We start from the raw sequence: 18,866 nt of genomic DNA, 5'->3' as shown, positions 1-18,866 counted from the left end.
AAAGCATCCTTATTCAGTTTTTAGGAGGTTGCACACAAAGAAATTAACTTTCTGAAAAGCTTAGGGGAAAAACTAGGCTCCCTATGACCCAAAGCCTGGTGCTTTTACAGGATTGCAATGCCATGCATTTTTCCACCTTAGAAAAGCCAAATTAGTGATGAAATTGTGGGTTTAGAGACATAGTCTCTAAGAGACAAGTCTGGAAGTTTTGCCATTCCTCAGGTAGTGATTTGTTTCATGATGCATAAAGCAGAATTATTGCTAGAAGAATATAGAAGAAGGTATGGGGCCTGTAGCTCAAAGGTCAAATAAGGAACCTCTAGAGATGTACCATCAGAGTACCCCCAGTTCAGCACCCCATTAGTTATTTGATTTTTTCCCAGCTAACCGGAGAAGGCACATGACCAGCTGTTTCCAGTAAAGCAGTCCATACCACAGGATCTCAGACAGAAATGCAGCCCCTTAACTAGTCCACGAACTTTGAATAATAGAAAATCTCTTCATTTCTTTAACCGGCACCTAACCTTTAAGTACATTAGGCTTGACCCTCCCCTAAGCAGCACCTGTGAGTGCAATAGTTCTCCTTACAGCTCTCTAGGATGTTCGAGGGTGAATGTCTATGTGGATGTCCGTGCCATGCAGCTGCAGTAATTTGGGGCTGCTTTCAGCTTATCTTAAGACATGTCTGTTCACAAAGTCCTCCTTAAGACAGAGGCAATCTTTACTTCTTTTCCAAGGCTAATGCTTGTCTAAAGCATTTCCATCTTTCTTTCCACGCAGTCTGTGCACTGCCATGGCTTTGCAGCTCTCCACGGCAGACTGGGCCAGGAGGGCTTATGGTCGGTCTGCTCCCGGCCATGTGTTAAAAACACAAAACCTGGGCTATTTGCCTGTCAGCTGAACACACTGTGAATTCAGTGGTTTGGGGAACCAAAGCAGACAAAAACAAATCAGGGTATTCAGGCATCTTCTACAGTGACTGGTATGGCTGGAGCACAGTCACAGCTCACTTGCGGAGTCACTGAAAGTGTAGCATCATCCCCACTCAAAGCAGAAAGACATATTTCCCTAGAAAACACCTCTTTGCAATAGCGCTTCTGCAGGAGATAGTTCTGAAAGCAGGACAGATAAAATAAAGGGGTTAACTTTATAAAAAAAAATGCTCCCTCAGTAAATGAGCTACTCAGATTGTTTGTAAATATACAGATAGTTTTTAGATTGCAGAGTGCCTCGCAGCAACTCCATTTCATTTTTGGAAAAGTATCTTACACATTTTGTAGCACTATCAATAAAGAACAATACTTGGTAAAATCAAACAAGCTGGGAAACAATTTGGTATTGATAACATGAGACAGTGCAGTATCCAAACATACATTCACAGATTGTAAATCTCCCTGATCTGCCTGCAGAATCAAAAAGCTGAATGGACTTCAAAGACCCTAAACATTTAGCTAATCATTTAACAGACTTCTTACAATTTTAATGAAAAATATAATTTACCACAATTACGGTTTAATTACTTCACCCTCAGCATACTCTCTTCTATGATAGCTATCAGATCTAATTATTTCCTTTCCATTTGAGTTTATTAAAAAAGGAATTGGGCCAATGTAATTGCTCGAGTAAATCTAGCTATAGTGGAGTAACACAGCTGAGCTTTTATGATGCATCTACTGGGGCGCCACTAGCTTAAATTGGGGAAATCTGTACTTTGGAAGAAATCCAGAAATTTTAGTGCAAATAAGACCCACTCAAATACCTCTACGTTTTCGCCAAAAAGCTTCAATGCAGCAGATCTAAACCTCCATTTGAACCAATGAACACTTGTGTACTGCAATTGGAAAGGACAGTACACCATTCAGGACCTGAAAATGAAGATGACTTGGCTATTACAACACTGTAACAAAAATTTAAATCACAGCTGGTGGAAACAATCTGGTATCCTCAAATGTCTCAGTCATACAATGTTTTGATAGTATTGTTGGTAGGGAATTTTCCGTCTTACCTGTTTTTACCATTGGTGCTGCTGAAACTCTGATATTTTCACTAGAATACATAAAATGAAATAATAAATTTTAAACTACTTGACTGTGAATCTACATTTGCTTTTGATGCTGCATTTCCTCAGGGCACTTTGGCATTCCCGCTGGCCCCTGGCTTAGAAAACACAGCACAGTCTCGCCTCTGATCTAGCAGTACTGCATGTCCTGCGAGTCATGCAGCTGCAGATGCACCAGCAGAGATACTGTCTCCAACGGCCAACTGAATTACACTTTTCTGGAGACAAGGCAGCAACAAAGATGCAAATTAGTGATGAAATTACTAGAAAAGAAGCATTTTCAAAGAAACCCTAGGAAGATGGCGGGAACAGTATTAAGCTCAAAATGACAGCATGAACTGTTCTGTTTCATGAATGTCTTAAGTGTGTTGTTTTGGTAGAAAATATCAAACAGAAAGTTTCACCATTTCCTAATCTTCTTTTTCTTCCCTGTAGAAATACTAGCACTTTCTATCAGAGAGAAAAATCTAGTTTTCATTCTGCAGTAGTCATCAGTAAGTTTGGCTAAGAAGATTTCGTTTACAGCACAAAAGTCTTAACATTGATGATATCCTTAACTTGAAGGGCCAAAGGACTTTGGTATTGGGTTTTTTTCCTTGTCTTCAGAACATTACTTTGACATTCTTAAACTCATTTGGTGCTTCTGCAGATGGAGATGTATTAGTTGCCTTCACTCCCAAGCACAATCCCATTTTTACTCTTGCTTATGTTGCCTCTCTAGTTTGACCCATACAGCTTTATGCCTTCCTTGCAAAGTTTTCCCCTCTGCTTAGTGGACTTTGTAAAGATTTGCAAAGACCAGGCTCATTGCTATTTCAGAAGGAATGCCTTTTTCCATCCATTATGCAGTAAAATCTCTTTGCATTCTTCAATGGTCTTTACAACATTATTTAATCAGTCTATTATCCAGAGCACAAAGTCACTTCAGTCGTCTTTCTCAAACACTCTAAGCGTGGCTCAACACCAGCAGGATGAAAAAGCTGTATGAATCTTTAATCTCTGTGTTACAACCCATTTGTCACCCTTTCATTCCTTCTTTTCTTTTGAGTTAAAACCATTGCTCTGTGTACTCTTAATCAAGCAGCAAACAAGTATGACGTACTTGGCATCAGTTTCACTTGAAAAATTTTTGCTTCACATTGGCTTTTCTACACAGAAGTGAAATGGGTCACCTGATCTTTAATAAAACTGCCTGCAGCTCATCAATCTGTTAAGTTTAAGATTAATCAACACTTATTTACTTCAAACAAGAGCGGAGGCTGGATTTTTAAAAACACTCAGCAGCAGTCCCCTCCTTGTCCTCACTGAAATCTATTGGCTTCTGCCACTGATTTCAATGAGCTCAAAAAGCCCTTTTAGAAATCCCAGTCTCTTTGCTTTATGGCCAAGGTTAATGGTTAAAGAGCATCTTCAAATGATGACCTGGGTCATTTCAATATCCAGAACTCTGAAGCTTATAGTCATTTTCTTTCCACTGAGGTCCCTTCCAACCTAGTATTCTATGATGCTATGATTCATACAGAAGTGTTGATATCCTCTCAAAAAGGCTTTCAGATTATTTCCCAAATTTCTCCATGTACTGCAGAATCCAGTGAAATATGACAGTATGAACACTTCCGTTGTTATCCATTTAAACAGTATTTTGAGTGGTCTGCGGTTTTGATACCTCAACAATTTCTGTTTCAGTGCTTGCTACTGAGAAAAGCAAAATCTCTGCAGAAAAGAAGTCAACACATCTTGATAACTCTTTTGTCATCAGATATGGCTCAAAACTTTCAATCTGCCATAGCTATAGCATTGCCTTTAAGACGAATATTATGTGAGAATCAGAAGATATGTGAAATGGGCATATTTTACGTATTTAACACATTTGACATACTTAATTTTGTCTCTTAAAATCATGTCCTGCCTTTTATCTCTAGCTAGGCATACTCATAATGGCCAGCCTCCAGAAACTGAAATCATTTAGGCCTGTTAAGGAGTCCTGAGAGTAGCTTAAAGATCAGGACATTTTTCTAAACCACTTTTTAGATTCTTTGTACCTGTTTTTTGGTGTGAGAACCATTTGGATGGACATACCCAAGATTTTGTCTCACAAACTGAAAAACTGGTTGCTTAAAAAAAAATCTGAGATCTTTTTCTTGGTACAAAAATCCAGAATCTGAAATTTTAGAACAACAAATACCATAAAAAATTGTATGAAAATAATAAAACATGGAAATATGGTACCACACAATCTCCAGAACCTGTCTAATCTCCCACGTTGTTGGCTTTCCACCATTCTTCTTTCCTCTAGGTGAGAAAATATTAGAAGTTGCAGACTATGAGTCTTCATAAGATAACAACATTCTGTTCTAATTTCCCTCCACATCCCCACCCCACAGAGAAGAAATACTTTCCAAATGCAGAACCCAGCTCTTACTTCATTCCCAGCCATAAATATCGTAAATGTGATTCTCTCCTAGGAGGAGATGCAATGGGACTTCATCAATGCCATCCCCAAGGCTTTTGCCAGGGAACAACAGCATCAGCTGTTCCAGCTCAGGTTCTCCTGCAAGGCTGCCAGTGAACATTGTTCAGGAATTGCACTGAATTCCCTAGGGTTACTTGGGAGAAAAGGCAATCTAGTCCATTGCCGCTGGCTCCTTCACTAACCTCCATCAATCTTAACATTTACACCTGCCCTTATTTTCCTGCTGATAGAGCCTTGGCAATGCCAGCAATTCCAGGGTATTCCTGCTGGCTGGGCTTTCCTGACAGCATTCATTAGCAGGTAATTTGCTGGCTGCTCTGAAGGACCATGTTGTGTTCTGTGATTTAAAGATCTCTAACATGCACCTGTTGTGGCTAATTGGATTCTACTAATCCTTGCCGTAGTTACTTTCTTTAAAGGATGCTTGCAGCCTTTTAAAGGAACTATTAAAACACATCCTTTTCCACTTGCAGATTAACAAAACCAGCCAGCTTTTTATCTAGCTATGCCCAGTCTCAGATGGAGCCACACAAGCCTTTCCTTTGCTGTGAGACTTCCAGCAGGTTTTTTTTTTTACTTTGTTTTTACTGCCACTGTTTATTATTTAAGATTAAGTTTCAGAATTACAGCATTCTAGTTTCTCAGTCCGAGCGCTGAATGTTTATGTCCTTTATGTGCAAACTGTATTCTAAGCAATGTTTCATAGCATTTTTATTCAAGAACCACCACACCTTTGGAAAAAAAAAAAATCAGGAAATTTTAGCAGTGCCTTTGGCTGATGTCCATTCATAATAAAAATTAGGCTACACTTTGAATTTTGTTTTCCTGCCATCTGGTATTTCTGTTACATTGGTAGAAATCTCTCTGTTGGATTTTTTGCAGTCATTCCACAGGCCACTCCCCAGTACTGCATGGATCCGTGGTTCACTGAATACAGATTGAGGAATTTTTATCTGACATAGCTGAACCATAAGCCAGGCAAATCTACTCTTGCAAATACAAATGCAGTGCTAGACATGAGAAAAGCAAGCCCGTTTTGATTTTTGAAGCCCTTAAAGGGGGTCTGTATCACAGCCCCTCCTATTTAAGAATATATTTCAATTTTTTTTTATAAAGCTACAAATGCCTGATGCAGCTGAAGCTCTCCTGCCTCCAGAAAAGAGGATTTCAGCCTCAGTGGGCACATGATGCATCAGAATTTCTGATGTAATTTTCCTTCCCCCCCCCCCTTTTTTTTTTAATAATTGCAAAGCTTAAGAACTTGTTTTGAGTGTACAAGTTAGTTTAAATGTAACCATTACTATAAGACAATTTTTTAAATTTGCCTTCCTACCGCTTTATGTAATAATTCTCATTCTCCACGGTCATAATTTTTTGCCTGTGTGAACGATGCAGGCAGTGCAAAACGAGTTATAACGAGATCGTTAGAATCAGCAAAACTTCTGTGCTGCTCTCCAGTACTATGGTGGTCCAGTTAGAGTTGTCCCCAAAATACTTTTTACACCATCTGCACTTATCAACTAAACCTGGAGAGAAACACTCAGGATTATTTAGTGAAGACATAAAAACTGGTATGGAAAGCTATACTTTGGCCTGGAGTATGCTGGAGAGGTCTGGAGGTGAAAGTGCCTTTTTGCCCCATTCCAGTTTTTATACTTCACTGGCATTTCTTTAAGCATCAGGGACAGCTGTGTCCAGCTGCATGGCAGGATTAGACCACCCTTTTACTGCCTGATGCCAGCTCCACTAGGAGACTCCAAGGTGTGAATGGTTTGGGAAGGGAAATTCAAAAGGCTCCTTGCGCTCCAGTGGCTTCTACGTCCTTCCATGTGGGGCATGCCTACATTCTCAGGCAGCGAGTGTTTCCCCTCATCTCTCCTACGTACCGGGTGGCTTGGGTGAGCAGGTTGAGCCTCTCACTCCCAGCAAAGAGCAGGGCACAGTTCTTTTCCTGACGTGGAAATCCTGGCCACTGCTCCTCAGGGCTCTGGTGAGTAATAGTTTAATAAAGTTACGGTTTCCTGCAGTGCCATGTATTTTAGTGGTCCCACATTTCCCAGCTTCTGCCATTTCCTCTCTCTCAAAGTCACTTTCATGCTTGGAACAGGAATTAATTGCAATCCTTTTGTTAGGAGGGTGACTGCTTGCCAGATTAATTCAAATTCTGCTGCTTCTACCCAAAAACCGCCTCCAAGAGCCTTAAAAGAACAAAGAAGCAAGGAAGCTCTGCTCTTAGAAACTCCATCACCTGCTCGCATAGTACTGCAAACAAACATCAAGGCAGATTATGCTGCCAGAATTGAGAATTGTACTGTTCTATCATAGCTGAAGAAATTCAGCTTGGTGCTAGGAATAAATGTAAAAACCTCAGGAGAAACGGAGAAGAAAAAGAGTGAGAAGGGAGAAAAAGTTATGGAAGAGCAATACAGCTGCAATGGAATAAAAATTGAAAGTAAGTAAAAATAACATCCTGCCTTTGACAAGGAAGTTTGAGCTAAGGAAATCATTGCTCTGACATGCCATCTTCACTGGTGCCTGCTGTCAAAACTTCAAAATTCAGAAAATTATTTCCCTTCATAAGGAGACAGAGAAAGTACATTTTAGGTTTGTTTCCACCTATAACTCAAAATAATAGGCCTGTCAGGCAAGGGGCTGCTTGAAGTTCTCTTTTGCTTCCTTTCTTTTTCTTCTTTACTCGTTTCTCTTACCTATGAGGTTCGACTGCAAACGCTTTTGTGAAGGGATGTGGGGGCACATATGTTGGGCAGTCCATTTCCAGACCTAGGGAAACAATAATAAATTCAGTACTTGAAGAGGTGAGTGAAATACCAATTTCTGTTACAAAGACCACCAGAAATTCCGGGACAGCTGCTTCTGAAAAGAGCTGGTGACACCATGAAGTACAAATTTCTCAGACTCCACACAAAAAATCAAACAATTGTCCCGAGTGACTTCTGAAAGATTCAGGGTAGTAATGTAATCCTTTACAAATTTGTCCCTGAAAAACTCTATTTCCTATTGACTGCCTTTTGTTTTCAGTTTATGATGACGTTCAGAAGACTTTGTCTCCCCTTTTTAGCTTTTAATGCTGAGGCATTTGCTCTCTCTTCCATGTTCCCAATTTTTCAATTCTTTTGCCCCCTTCTTTTACGTTATGTTAATAGCGTGACCCTTCTGCGAGGTTTCCTGCCTACTTACCACAGAGAAAGAAAAATAAGCCAACCTCAGACCTTGAGTGGCCACTCCTGGTTAAGCTGGGCTTTCCCTCTCTGGCTGGGGCCACGGTCTGGTGCAGACCACTGGGGTGGTAGGAAGCAACAGCCATCAGACTTTACTGCTCCTGGGCCAGGGGAGAGGCAGGTCTTTCCGCTTCTTAAACTGTATTTTCCCACCATGGAAGAAATCAAATGGACATGTGTATGCTATACCAGCATTTGTCCAGATGTTAAGAGAGTCCATCCGCATTTATTTTTCCTCTGAATATCAGGCAAGCAGGTTGTGCTCCAGGAATTTTTTTTTTTTTCTCTTTTTTACCTCTAGACTGTCACTCTATGTTTGCATTTCCACCTCCACACTCAGGATTTCAGACTTGTATGTGACAAAGCCTTTCTCTAAAAATGACTAAATCACCTGATCTCCGTGGCAACTTGCCTTATAGGACTGCTAATTAACTGACGTTTGTGTTTATAGAGAACTGGCATGCATTATATTTCTTTCCTAGAAAAGCCAGTATCTCCCAAGCCATCCTTTTGCCAGAAAAGGCTGCAAACTCTTCAGCTTAATCCACCATGCAGACTTTCCAATATGTTCATCTGGAGAAAAATGAAGTACTTCTAAGCCACGGTACTGGCAAATTTTTCTTGCCCGGAAATCAAGGAAAAATCCCATACTTTATTTTGTAACGCAGCTCACAGAGTTCTCAGCAGGGGACCAATCCAGACCTAGTTACCAGTTACCTACACCCTGTAGGTGTATTTTCCAAATTAAATACCATGACCCTTCTATGAGGTAGCCTCCAACAGAGAAAACAATGAGCCTCAGACCTTCATTAAACAGTGTGTGGTTAAACACTACTTTTTCTTCCTCAGCTCATAATGTGAGGCAGCTGTTTGGTGGAAAGTGCAGGAGAAACTGGATGAAAAGATGCCAGAGCTGTTTGCTTCCACTCCAGGCACTCCTAAAGGATAGCTTTATTAAACAAATGAAACGGCGAGCTTGAACACAAGCCTGGTTTTGTCTTTTGCTTAAAATCAATGCATTTAGTGATACGCCAAGACTTCTCCTAAAAGCATTTTTTTTGGTTGTTAAAAAAAAAGAGTACAAAGGAACAGAAACCTGAAAAGTTTCCTAATATTTATCTTTGCCTGAGCTGTCTTGATGCCATTTCTTCTGCAGCTGTTTTTCACAAGCTCTCAGATTTGTCTTTTCTTGACTAGGAAGTAAGTCTCAGACCCACATTTGAGTCACATCTGGAAATGCTGCGGGAGTTCCAAAGACTGTGAAAACACCTGTTCGGATCCTGAAAATAGTCTGAAAAGCACCTGTCTGTGGGCATCAGACACTGTAAAATCCATGTTTCCAGAGCACTTCAACATCAATTAAAACTCCTTTTAAATGTGTCAGCTGAACTTAGCTATTCAGCAAATTCCACTGGAATTTTCTTGGGAAATTATCTATCATTCTCTGCACTTCTAATGGCCACATATAGATGCAAAAGAATCACCTTTAATTAAAGTTGTGTTTACTTCTTCTGACCTAAGATACCACAGTCCATGAACAGTCATTTCATTATCCCACTCTGTAGTTATAAAATTGTTTGCTTTTTACAGCAATTCCTGCAAGAGTTTTGAGATGTATCGGTTAAATTTTTTTTGAGAGTTGTGGCTTATAGGACCTTATTTCAAAAAAATTTATTTTAAAGATATCCTGGCATTTTTTTGTCCTTCCATTTCTGGTCAGTATCTGCATCCTTTCCACCCTCACACAAAGTATGGCAATAATATTTCATTCAGCTTTTCTACCAGGGGTTGTATTTGCAGTATCTTCGATATACTTCATTTTCACTCAAAACAAAATATACTGCTCAGTAATTTCATGAGCATCCTGTCTGTTATCTTCTTTCTTCTGAGAGGACTGTATATTTTTCTTTGTGAGAGGACTGTATACTTTTCCTTGTGACTTTGAGGAAGATACCAAGTGCCTAAGGGTGGTTGCATGGTTTTACTTGACAGCTGTTCAACACAAATGACAGAACAAACATACACACACACACACATATTATTTTAAATAATACTATTTACTTCTTTTAGCCATCTTATACCACCACTGCCTTCTCTGTTGAAAAAAAGAAAGAATAGAATAGAATATACTATCTGTGTTGACTTCACTAGAAAGCAGCATTTTATAACAGAATCACAGTGCTAGTAGGAAAGCTGCAACTTAACCCACGTAATCCCATGAACTCCTCTCTCACCCATACAATTTTATAGGACAAAAGCTAAGATAGCATATTAAGGAACCCAAGAAACTTTGATTCTGATCTTGGAGAACCCAAAGATTAACAGAGAGGTGTAAGCACCATAACAGCCAGCTTGCTGTAGCCCTTTGTGAAAGAAGAATGTGAAACATCTGTGCACAGAGTGGATGAGAACACAGAAAAGAGCCAGTGAGGACACAACTCTTCTAAAAGAAATTAGAAGACTCCCAAAGTCTTCAGAAGACAGGCAACAGAGCTGGACTTGTCCTAGATATCCCAAAAGTAAAAGAGTGAGGGAAAGATGATTGGTCACTTTTACAGAAGGAGGGAAAGAAGAAACCTCCTGGCCAGCTGAGCTCACAAAATGTGGAGGTTCCTATAGGAGGAACCAGTTTGTTTTATGGAAGTTATGGAGTTAAGACTCTTGAATAAAGTATCCCATGTGGAGAGCATTTAGAATCTCTTAAGACTAGATTGCAATGGGAACACAGAAATCTTACAATAAGAAACAGGCCTGAGTTAGATTTATAATAAGAAAGAGTGTGGGACAGACCCGGGCCAGGAAGCGGGTCCTGAAACCAAGAAAGCAATACTGCACCCGGGTTACCTCAGACCCACATGAAAAGTTGGGTGTAAAGAAAAACCTCAGTAGAAAAATGAGCAAGGAGCATGAGATCGCCAGCAGCATTGTGGAGGATTTCAGAGTTGAGAAGCAACGTGCTCCACCTTTGGACAGACATGTCACAATTTCATGAAAATATTTTGCGGAAGCCTGCAGAGCAGAATTGTACGCAGCTCTGAAGGAACAAAGTATACACATTCTTCACAAAAAAACAGTCATCGACGATGGTAACTGACCAGAATAGCTATAACTTTTGAAGGTTTAATCACCTGAAAGCTGAGTGGAATATTTTAGTTTAGAAACTGGACACTGGCACACCAGTTCATGTGTGTCAATTGTGGTAACTAGCCTAAGGAGGAAACTTAGATTGAACTCAGGCCAACCTCACATCATACAATAGGCAAAGCATTCCTACTTTGAGTGCATTTAAGCTAGATTTAAAGGTAAAACTTAATCTTGGAAACATGAAATTTATAGCTACTTCAGGAGATAGGATGTCTATTTGAGGACCGAACATACATCAGATAAAAGGTCTCCTTAATGGATGGCTTACTGCAAAAAAATGGGAGCCCATGAAGAGCAATTCCTTGATGACTCAAGGGGCATTGAAAAGCTGTCAAGTGAATATAAAATAATGTTGACAGAAGCCAATATTTTTATCATACTTATGACTAGAATTATCTCTGTGGTGGTCAGATGAAAAATTAGATCAGGAATTAGAAAAACAGGATAAACTCAGGATATAAGAAAAATCAATAAAACTGAAGAACCTACGGGATGGTTTAATTATCTGATAATTATGGAAAAGAAGGACAGAACCCCTTCTCTGTGCATCAGTCCTAAGGATCTAGTAAGAAAGGAACATTTTCCTATATGCTGAATGAAGAGCTTTTTATTAAGTGGCCAGATGCTGCAACCTGATTCTGATATATTCCCCTAGAAAGAAGATTTTTACTGGGTTATCCTCCATATTATGTTCAGGTCCTAAAATATTTTGGAAAAATATATTACTTTTATTTGAAGATATTAAAGTTACTGGAGTTCATACAGCTGATAAGACAATATGGTGTAAAAATAGATGAACATAGAGACTCCAAAATAACTGTGAATGACTTGTGACGATGAATTAAAGATCAGTAAACAATAAGTAAATTTATGGTTAGTGAAATAAACTACCTATGCAGGGGAAAAAAAAAAAAAAGACTGTACAGCTTCATTTGTCATTCTGAAAAAGATTATATGTCAGTATTGGACTGTTCTACCAACTATGCAGCATTAGAATTACTAAAGAACACATCTTTTGAGCATGCAATTATCTGACATGATATCAGAAAGTTGTATTTGTTAAGTATAGAACACCAGCTGGGTATAAGAACTGATAATGGATTGCAATATGCTACGTGTTTAAAAGTTTTAAAAATGAGTAGGATTTTAAGAACGTTTCTTCACAGCCAGGTATGCAGAAACTGGTGAGGATTTTGGTAAATTGTATCAGAAACTGTTGAAAGTATGCTTTAAGAATTATGAGTCAAATTCAGCTTCAAATTTAAATTCACACTCCTAATTGAAGGCATCATCTTTGAATCCAGGACCACCATTTCCTGAAATGCAATGCAGCATGCAGTCTGAGTCATTTCTTGGTGACCTGCACTATGAATGGAAATATGTGTTCTTTTGTACCAGAGTGCAAACTCAATTACTCATTAAAAATAAAATAAATAAATAAAGCCCCTTGCTTTCCTGAAAACTCATGCTTTTTCTTTGAGAAAACACAATTATTCTTGTGGTACATTTTAATAAAAGACCTATCATTCTACAAAGTTGATTATATTCAAATTGAAACTAGGGTGGCATAAGGAACAAGCTAAGAAATCCCCTCAAATGTCAGTTAATCCAGGAGTGAGCTCGCAAGCCTCCTCAAATGAATGTCACTACGAAGCTGCTAGATCTGAGCTTATGGCTTTTTGGACAATTGTAAGATCCATGGATACAGCTTTTATGCTTCACAGGCTTTTATACTAACACTACGGCTCAACGTGTGCTTTTACATGCGGGTACATTAAATGCCACTATTTTATGAATTCACGTACAAAAAAATATGGGCTTGTCTGTCTGGGAGAGACTTCCTACAGGAAGCAGAGTAACACTGTGACCTATGTCACATTCACAAAGAAAGCGTGATCTGTTTCTCACTAGCAATTAGCTTTCTGGTACAAAACTTGCTTTATCCCAGAACCTCAGAAAGATACTATATAAATGTTAATGCCTGAATGGATTCTGTCAACTTTTTATTGTAACTATAACCTTTGCACTAACATTTAGTAGTACATTTCACATGCTAAATCCAAAGAACTGATCTACAATGTGCACTTAAATTAAAACTGAATTTTAAATGATCTTTACCCACTAGCTAGTCAGAATAGTGTTGCTAGTGCTGTACTTAAGCGGCTTGAAAAGACTAAAGATTAAGGTCAGAAATCCAGCTATGTGTTAAATAATAATTGAGCAAAGCGTGCTTTTGGAATCAAAATGCTAAACATTTAGTGTGGTATGGATCTCATGTTGCACAGCTCCCAAGGCAGTGGAAAGGATCCATCCCCTTGTGAATGAATCCAACCTTCAGCATCGGACTTCTTCCTTCAGAAGAGCCACTACTGGCCACCCACCCACAGCAAGTGCCTTTAATCACAGTGGGGGGCTTTGGAAAGTCTTCATATCTGCTCTGCTCTCCTTTGAGTGTTGGGAGCCAATATGGACCTACACGTGCAACACATTTTTTAAGGGTAGGTGGAAGCGAGCATCTGGTTCATTAAGTTATTTAGTTAAGGACTATTCAGTACAAAACAAATAAAAAATAACAAGAAAAGTGATAAATGGAAAGGAAAAGTGACCATAACGAAGACTAGAGCTCTTTGGCCACTGACTGATGGCCATTAAGGAAACTGCTCAGGCACAGTCTTGAGGAGGGTCACCTGAACTGTGTAACTAATAAGGAGGGGAAACATGATTATCATGAGCATTTGGGGATATTTCAGGGGACTTCTATGAAACTTCTGATGGGCTTTTGGAAGGGTCTTGTAGGATTATGTAAAGCTTATTATGGGATGTTTAGGAAAATGGCCAAAGGAAGGATCATAGCATAGCAGGGAGCAACAAGCACAAGAAAAAGAAGAGAGGGGAGAAGGGGCCGGTCACGCATATGCAGCAATATACCCATGGCTGGGTATAGCCACTATAGGAGGGGTATATAGTGAGTGTATTAGGCAAATTTAAGGCCTGTGCTAATATTTGAGGAATGCATGAATGTGGGTGTGCTGGCAAATTGGGAGGGAGACAGGGACGCAGCATATTTCACTAGTGAATTTCAATCCTGACTCAGTAAGTGGTAAGAAGAGGATGGGAACACAAGCAATTAGAGAGAGTTTGTCAGCACAAGACACCTCATTTCTGTTGAGATGTAGCATTACAAACGGGATAATGTGATATGATAGACTACACAGCAGGGGCGTGACCGTGTTGACCCTGTGTGGAAGCTGACAGCAAAGCCCTGACACTCTTCCTGGTCTGGGCAAAGAGAAGACACCAATTTCCATTGCTGCATATATGGCATCTTTCGGAAGAAAACTCTCAGCAGGCAAATTATAAATAAACATCTCATAAAAGAAAATATCCTTTCCTACATTGTTTCAATGAAAATATTTATTCTAAAGGAATGTTTCTTTAATCTAAAAGAAATTAAAGCTGTTAAATCTTCCTGCACAAGTTGTCACAAAACCAGCACAAATCCTTTATCAACAGTTTTCATTAGCCCAGAAAGTCAGCGCAGCAAGAACCCTAACTCTCTATCCATCTGGTATTGAAACAAATATATACATATATATATGTTAAAAAAATCAGATTACTTTTGTACTCCCCAGAGTCTTAATTTTCAGACTGTTGCTTTGAGCACCAGCAAGCAAGATGATACAGCCTTCACATAAAAGAGAAGCATCACACCTTTTGTGTACATTTTTCTGTTCTGTACCTTACTGTGTCTGTAGACAATATGAAACGTAAGAGTGAAACCAGGCTTCTGTGGTTAGGGCAGTAACATCATCAGTAGGTTTACGCTGCTAAATTTGAACAATGAAGGATCACCAATGTGTTGAAAGCCATGACCTGCTATGGGGGATATCAGGAGGATAACCTTGGCCTGAGCCATCTATGGTTATAAGGCACTTGTCATCATCTCATGTAGACTGCAAAGGATTTGTCAACATGAGATAGTCTTCAACTCAGAATCACTGAGGCTGGAAGGGACATCTGTAGATCGCCCAGTCCAACACCCCTGCTTAGAGCAAAGCCAGCTACAGCAGGTTGTTCAGGGCTGTATCCAGGCCAATTTTAAGTATCTCTAAGCATAGAGACTCCGCAATCTCTCTGGGCAACCTTTGCTGTTCGACCGCCCTCACAGTAAAAACTTCTTACTTAAGTTAAAATGGAATTTCCAGTATTTCCAGGCAATTTCCATTGCCTCCCAGCCTGTCACTGGGTGCCACTGAGAAGATCCTGGCTCCACCTTCTTTAGTTCCCCCATTCATGTATTTATATGCATTGATAAGATCCCCCTGAGCCTTCTCTTCTCCAGGCTGAACAGTCCCAGACTTCTCAGCCTCTCCTCGGACATTAGATGCTCCAAGCCCTTCATCATTCACCCCTTCACTGGACTCTCTCCAGTATGTCCACATCTCTCTTCTACCGGGGAGCCCAAAACTGGACTCAGCACTTCAGATATGTCTCACTAGTGCTGAGTAGAGGGGAAGGATCACCTCCTTTGACCTGCTGGCAACACTTCTCCTCATACAGCCCAGGAAACAGTTGACTTTCTTTGCTGTAAGGGCACATTGCTGGGTCACGTTCAACATGGTGTCCACCGGGACCTCCAGGTCATTTTCTGCAAAGCTGCTTTCCTGCCGGTCAGGCCCCAGTGTGTACTGGTGCATGGGGTTGTTCCTCCCCAGGTGCAGGACTTTTCACTTTCCTTTGTGGAAACTCGTGAGCTTCCATGGCCCATTTCTCCAGCCTGTTGAGGTCCCTCTGGATGGCAGCACAGCTCATGTGATATATCAGTCACTCCTCCCAGTTTTGTATTGTCTGCAAACTTGCAAAATCTGTCCCATCATCCAGGTCATAAATGAAAAGTTCTGGCCCTAGTATCAATGCAATGGAGCACACTGCTAGTCACTGGCCTCCAGCTGGACTTTGTGCTGCTGATCACAACCCTCTCAGCCTGGCCATTCTGCCAGTTTTCAGTACACCTCACTTTCCACTTATTTATCCCATACTTCATCAGTTTGTCTGCGTGGATGTTATGGAAGACAATGTTGAAAGCCTTGCTTAAGTTGAGATAAACAACATCCACTGCTCTCCCCTCATCCACCAAGCCAGCCACCTCATTGCAGAAGGCTGTCAGGCTGTTTAAACATAATTTCCCCTTTGTAAATCCATGTTGACTACTCTCAACCACCTGCTTCTCTTTCATATGTTTGGAAATGGCTTCCAGGATGATTTGGCCCATACGGACTTGTTAAATGGTGGGTTAGTTCAGAATGTAAGTATACAACTTTTAGGCAAACAAAATAGGCAGGGAACTGCAGGTGATCTAAGCCCAGCTGTACGTCGGTTGGCTAGAGGAGTAAACTAGACTGTTCATATAAGGTGGTGGTTTGGTTTTGGAGTGCTCAAAACATTTCAGTTATCCTTAGACAGATAAATGGGGGACAGAATGTCCTTCCAATATTCATTACATGGAGACTTAGTCAAAAGTATTGAAGCTTTTGAAATGACACGAATATATTCTGGTAAATTCTGTTTGTCTCTAACGTAACTGAAGCCCTTTTGCTATGGGTATAAGATTTGCATATCATGAAGTTGATCCTGGACTTTGGCTGTTTTAACATCCTTGTTGAACACAGCAATGAGGATAAGTTTGTCAAAGGACTTTTTAGTGCAGGAACTGAAGCAGGAGAGAAAAAAGAAAAATAGCTATAGATGTTTGTACATGAGGACTTTGTGTCCACGCTCCTGTTACTGTCAGTGGTCACCTTATTTTGATTGCCCAAACGTAGGTGCCCAATGCTATTTGAGATGCCCTGAGCATGCCCACATGCATGGATCTGGTAGATAAAGGAACCATAGAAGACCTACACCTTTTCAAAGCAGCTGATGGAGGGCAGGTAGGAGACCCTAGAGCATCTCAAATGGCACTGGGTACCGACACTGGGGTGATTGAACCCCACCCATAATCTCCACTACCTACAGAGCACACCACAAACACTAATGATTAGGTGACATTTTCTCTTCAAAGCAGAAATGTTTTTCTTCCTTCTAGTATCATAGTCAACAGATAGGAGACAAAAAGGACAGTCAGGTACATTGTTTCCCTTAGGCTTCGCAAGCTGGCTGCCAAACCTGTACAATTTATACTTCTTCTCCACTCCCACTTTTAAATGTTTCAAAATGTGTCTATTAAAGCTCTTAAGGGGGAAAAGTTTGGTGTTCATAATTAACAAGACAAATTAGTTGTATCTTTTAAATTAAATAAAAAGTGGAAGCCATGGCTGTAGTGGCTCTTTTTGCAGGAATATTGCAGCTTTGATTTTGTCATATCTGCCTGAAATTCTACTTCCCTCCTTGTTTAGTAGCCAGCCAGGGTCTAAGGATTATATCCAAGCCTGGTTTAACACCAGTCCTAAAGGTGATAAAATCTAGTTTGCTAGGAAGAGAAAAACTCAGCTGAATAGAAATTCATACATCTATTTCAAAAGACTGAACTCATTTGCTCCATATGTTCTTTCATATTTAGAAATTTACATGGAAACATTGCATTTAAGGGCTGATGTAGATAAATTATTTGTGTGCTCAGCAAGCCCATGAAGACTAAGAAAAATACATTCAATAAGAGCATTAATAAAATGCATGATGTAAACGGTAGGTATTGATGTAAAGCAATTTGGTGCTCACTCAAGTGTTTCTGTTACTAAGAGTCAGCACAGAGAATATATTCCCTTCCTTTCTCTGCAGTTCAACAATAGAATGGAAATTGAACTTTTGTGGAGTATGAGAGGTATGTGTCACTGATAGATTTTGGAAAGCAAAAGATACTGAGATACAGCCTCATTTTAGAAAATTCTTGGGTGTTCTGAAAGATCAAAATGATGGTGGCTCAAAAAGGGTTTTAAAATGGCTCTAAGGTTCTTAATACCGAAGGTTATGCAACTCACCTGATGGGTTTTGGGGGCAGAGTTAATCTTTAGTATCAAACAGTTCAGCAAGGCAATTTCTTTGCAGCTTCTATTTGCCCCAGTTCCTCTTTTCCAGAACGTTTAGAAGTACCATGGTCTGTCGCGCTCTGGGGACCATCTTCTGCCTCAGATGCTATGCCAGGGGAAATGCCATGGTAGGAGGAATACAGAGAGCTGCCAGCTGGGTTCACCTTTGGCAGCAAGGCTGTCGTGATACAGCGCAGCACATCAGCACCTCTCTCCTTCCCTGCTGAAGAAGGGAAGGTGGTCCAGAAAGGCCCAGCACCAGGAACTGCAGATCAGGAAACATGCTGCAGCATGATGGGGATGGGGAAGCACACGGCCAGGGGCAAACATCAAAGAGGAAAGCAGGACCTAACACAAAGACGTGAACAAATCAATTTGATGCCGTTTTCTTCCCATTCTTCCTTCTTATTGTCTTCCAGGCCCTTCTTTTTAACTCTTGCTTCTCAAGAGCAGGAGTTTTCATCAATCCTTTCCCCCATGCCCTCTAATCTACTGAACAAAGATTTTCTTAACCAGATTTTCCATACTTTAAAACTTGATTTCCTTTGTTCGACTTTTCTTTCTTTTCTTCCCCAGTATATTTTTCCTGGAACACTTAAACAAGTATCAACCCTACCCAGTCTTTGCTACAACTTTACTGCTCAAATATTCCACCAGTGAATCATCTTTTTCATGTAATTCCATTCGTACTAGGAAACAGTATGATGTGATAACAAGGTAAAAATACTCACCTTGAAATAGTGCTGATATTTGTAAAGTGAACCAACTTTTCTTGCCCACTCTGGGTTCCAGGATGTGTGCTGCAATATTATTATTATACATTTTTACTGGTAACATCAGCAAACACTTCCAAAAAGTGTAGTCACCAGAGGTTAAGCTGACATGGTTGGCTGGCACTACATATAAACAGAGAGTCATATTTTAAA

The 18,866-nt window shown here is 40.1% G+C and overlaps 1 long non-coding RNA gene across 1 annotated transcript in view; it reads right to left on the bottom strand.

Moving 5' to 3' along the window:
• Positions 1-725: 725 nt before the first annotated feature.
• LOC128139391 (uncharacterized) overlaps positions 726-18,866 on the bottom strand; it is a 94,972-nt gene continuing 76,831 nt past the window's right edge. Inside the window, exons 2-3 of the long non-coding RNA XR_008234364.1 lie at positions 7,241-7,313; positions 726-1,112 (exon numbers count right to left, since the gene is read on the bottom strand). This is a non-coding gene — a long non-coding RNA (uncharacterized LOC128139391). The remainder of the gene's footprint in view (positions 1,113-7,240; positions 7,314-18,866) is intronic.

Source organism: Harpia harpyja, chromosome 3 (assembly GCF_026419915.1).
Source record: "Harpia harpyja isolate bHarHar1 chromosome 3, bHarHar1 primary haplotype, whole genome shotgun sequence".
NCBI lineage: Eukaryota > Metazoa > Chordata > Aves > Accipitriformes > Accipitridae > Harpia > Harpia harpyja.
Note: the sequence above shows the minus strand (reverse complement) of the source record. Positions and strands in the feature narration are given on the sequence as shown.